Source organism: Triticum dicoccoides, chromosome 3B, assembly GCF_002162155.2.
Source record: "Triticum dicoccoides isolate Atlit2015 ecotype Zavitan chromosome 3B, WEW_v2.0, whole genome shotgun sequence".
Lineage (NCBI taxonomy): Eukaryota > Viridiplantae > Streptophyta > Magnoliopsida > Poales > Poaceae > Triticum > Triticum dicoccoides.
Genome location: NC_041385.1, coordinates 23,247,290 through 23,251,639, shown reverse-complemented (window position 1 = coordinate 23,251,639; position 4,350 = coordinate 23,247,290). Strand labels below are relative to the sequence as shown.

Below are 4,350 nucleotides of genomic sequence, written 5' to 3'. Positions count from 1 at the left end.
GAGACGGAGGCGTCGGTGGTTGGAGCTCGAGATGCATGAGACGAAGGCGAAGTAGAGGGGGTGACCTATGCGTCGTTCCGTCCCGGGTGGACGAAGCCAACGTCGGGGAAGAAAAGGGACATGGCCGCATGGCCTGGGGTGACCGATGACGCGTCATTCTCGCTGGTGCTGCTTGTCCCGATGTGGTCATCATCATCGCCGCTTGCCACGGAGACGTGTAGCAAATGTTCGATGAAATGCATAAGCCAAATGTAAATTTTACGGAGTTAAGTTTAGGGGTTCGGTTAAAAACCACACTTGTTTAGGGGAACAAATATAGTCATCTAAAGGATACTCTGCGGTTTACTTCCCTAAATTATACTCCCCCGGTCTCAAAATAAGTGTCTCAACTTTAAATACTTATTTTGAGAAGGAGAGAGTAGGATTCAATTGAAATGTGAAAAAGAAAGAAAGAATCTGGTCAAATTTGGAACAGTAAGCAGCCCTGCTCTAGCCTGGTTGCAGTCAGGCAACTACTCGAGTGGCCGGTGACTCCCATCATAGTCTGCCCACAAAACTGTACTCGTATGAACGACACTTGATTGAATGCGGGGCCCCGAAGGACCAAGACTTTGACCGCAGACTTCGTGAGTCTAGTATTATTTGACGAACATCTTTGGTAGTAGAATTGCTCTCGCTAATAAATACCAACACTGAGCCTGTAGTAGCATTCTTCGAGCTAGACAACTCCTTCTTCCAGCTAGACAGCTCGTTCTTCCAGCATGCGTCCAACAACCAATCTCTTGCTCATTCTCATCGCCATAAACATCTTCTCATTCTTCACAAGTGATGCACTACAACCCCAGCATCCCCATGGCGGCGGCGGCTGCATCCCGGCCGAGAGGGCCGCCTTGCTCTCCTTCAAAGAGGGCATTACAAGCGACAACACCAACCTCCTCGCCTCGTGGCAAGGACAGGACTGCTGCCGGTGGAGAGGCGTCAGTTGCAGCAAGCAGACAGGCCATGTCATCAAGCTTCACCTTCGAAATCCAAATATGATGCTCGACGCCTATGGCGAGTATGATGCATGTGGTGGTGCCAGTGCTTTGTTCGGCGAGATAAGTCCCTCTCCGTTTTCCTTGAAGCGTCTAGAGCACCTGGACCTTAGCTGGAACTGTTTGCTAGGGCCAAATAGCCAAATTCCTCATTTGCTGGGCTCCATGGAGAACTTGAGACACCTTAACCTCTCTGGCATACCATTTACTGGTAGAGTGCCTTCTCACCTTGGAAATCTGTCTAAGTTGCAGTATCTTCATCTTGGCCAACATGGTTATTATTCTGGTATGTACTCATCTGACTCCTCAGCATGAGTGGAGTAAACCTCTCAGGGATAGCTGACTGGCCTCATACCCTGAATATGATTCCATCTTTGAGTGTTATTGATCTTAGTCATTGTCAACTTGATAATGCAAACCAATCAGTTTCACACCTTAATCTCACAAAACTTGAGAAGCTTGACCTCTCCAGGAATAACTTTGAGCACTCACTTGGATCTGGCTGGTTTTGGAAAGCAACAAGTCTCAAGTACCTTCATCTTGAGCTGAACTTACTATTTGGTAAGTTCCCTGACGCACTAGGAAACATGACGTACCTTCAAGTCCTTGATATTTCCTGGAACAAGCTCAATGGAAGTATCCCACAAGAAATTGGTTCTCTTACTAGTTTGATGTCATTGGATTTAAGCCACAACAACTTTTATGGAACTTTAGTCCCTGAGATTGGTGCACTTACTAATCTCACTTCTTTAGTCCTAAGCTACAACAACTTCTATGGAAGTGTACCCACTGAAATTGGTGCCCTTACTCATCTCATTTCCTTGGACCTAGGCAATAACGAGTTGAATGGAAGTGTGCCTACTGAAATAAGGTATCTTACTAGCTTGATTTCTCTGGACCTAAGCAACAACAACTTTAGTGGTATTATCACAGAGGAACATTTTGCAGGTCTAGAGAACTTGAAGAATATAGATATTTCTTTCAACGGTTTAAAGGTTGTGGTGGGTTCAGATTGGCTTCCTCCCTTTAGTTTGAAGTCTGCAATGTTGGCATCCTCCGAGATGGGCCCACTATTCCCATCTTGGCTTCAACAGCAGCCAGAAATCACCGAACTTAGCATTTCAAGCACAGCTCTGAAGGGCGACATTCCTAATTGGTTTTGGTCTACATTTTCAAAAGCCACATATCTTGACATCTCTAACAACCAACTATGTGGAAGCTTGCCAGCAGATCTGGATGCTATGGCAGTTGAAAAACTCTTTGTCTCTTCAAATCGGCTTACCGGACCAGTACCTTTGCTGCCAACAAATATCACAGAGTTAGACATCTCAAACAATTCTTTTTCAGGAAAGCTGAAATCAAATATTGGTGGTACGAATCTTGAAATGTTTCTTATGTATTCAAATCAAATTGATGGCCACATTCCGGAATCCATGTGCAAACTAGAGAGGCTGTTATATCTTGATTTGTCAAACAATATTTTGGAGGGTGAAATTCCTCAATGTTTTGATGTCCAATCGATACAATTTCTTTTGCTCAGCAACAACAGTTTATCTGGAAAATTCCCAGCATTCTTGCAAAACAGCAGAAGTCTGGAGTTCTTGGATCTTGCATGGAACAAGTTCTCTTGGAGATTACCTATATGGATAGGAGAGCTGCAGAGCTTACGTTTTCTACTACTGAGCCACAATGCACTTTCTGGTACTATTCCAGTCGAAATAACAAATCTTCGATATCTTCAATTTTTGGATCTATCAGGCAACAAATTCTATGGTGGAATACCTTGGCATTTGTCGAACCTATCATTTATGAAAAATTTACAGGAGGAATTCATGCCTATGTTTGATACAAAGCTTCCTGATGGGTTATTATCTCCTGATGGTAGATTTAGATTGAGTTCAACAATAATACTAGGAGCTGGTCACCTAGGACAAATATTGTCAGTAATTACCAAAGGGCAGCAACTTATATATGGTAGGACAATTACATATTTTGTGGGTATTGATTTATCAAGCAACTCCCTGACTGGTGAAATTCCCACATACATGACTTCCCTTATTGCACTAATGAATTTGAATTTATCATCAAACCAATTGAGTGGACAAATTCCAAACATGATTGGTGCCATGCAGTCACTGGTATCTCTCGACCTCTCTCAGAACAAGCTTTCTGGTGAAATCCCATCAAGCTTGTTAAATCTGACATCTCTGAGCTACCTGAATCTGTCCTACAACAGTTTGTTTGGAAGGATACCATCTGGCCCCCAACTTAACACCCTCAATTCAGAGAACCCGTCACTTATGTACATCAGCAACAGTGGACTCTGTGGGCCTCCTGTCCACAAGAATTGTTCAGGGAATGATCCTTTCATCCATGGTGATATCGGAAGCAGCAAGCAAAAATTTGAGCCACTAACCTTTTATTTTGGGCTTGTGCTGGGATTTTTGGTGGGGCTCTGGATGGTGTTTTGTGCACTGCTCTTCAAGAAGACATGGAGAATTGCTTATTTCCGGCTCTTCGACAGGGTGTATGATCAAGTCTATGTATTTGTGGTTGTGAAGTGGGAAAGATTCACAAAGAACACGGATGCAGAATAACCAATTTCTCTGGAGGTAGTGTTTGTGCTGCAACTATTAAATTGGAGGTCTGGAATATTAACCAGGGTGTGGAAGATCTTCAGCAGCATATGTTACATTGTGTGCCTTGTTTGTACCCTCTAAATAAAAATGAAGATGTCTAGCTCTTCTGATACATTTATGTCTTTACTACTGTCAAACTATTGTAGTAAATGTAAGCCTTCAGTATTGCTTAGTTATTCCGATACATGTAAAACTTTACTATTCTACTGGACTGTAATCATGAGAGTCTTTCCCTGAATAATTTCAACAGCTTTCTCCCGTGAAAGTGAGTTAATTTTTATTTGTTTCACGTACGACAGCGACAGGTTTGTCATCTGGACATGTACTTGTACTCTGTTGTAGAAATCCCTGCAAAACTTCAGGTTTTAAACCTGTACTTGTGCTCTGTAATGCTACTCCCTTACTTTCTGAAGGATACAAGTACAATGCGCATGATGATTTGTAGAACTGCTTATGGTCTTTAATCTGGGTTGGATAGTGGTTTATTTCATAGGTTCAAGTTTTTATGTGTAGCTTAAGATGTGTGCAGTAGAAATGAAATTGACTGTGTAATCCTAAGTGTTAATATCGATCAGCAGCAAGCGTATTTGGTTACTCTCCCCCAGAGAAATAAGTAAGAGAGATGTTTGAAGAGGAATTAACTAACCAGCAATTTCCTCCTCCTCAGTTGTGTAGCA

General features: G+C 42.6%; 1 pseudogene; it reads left to right on the top strand.

Annotated features, from left to right (window-relative positions):
• Positions 1-346: 346 nt before the first annotated feature.
• On the top strand, positions 347-3,923 carry LOC119274449 (annotated as a pseudogene).
• The last annotated feature ends 427 nt before the right edge of the window (positions 3,924-4,350 follow it).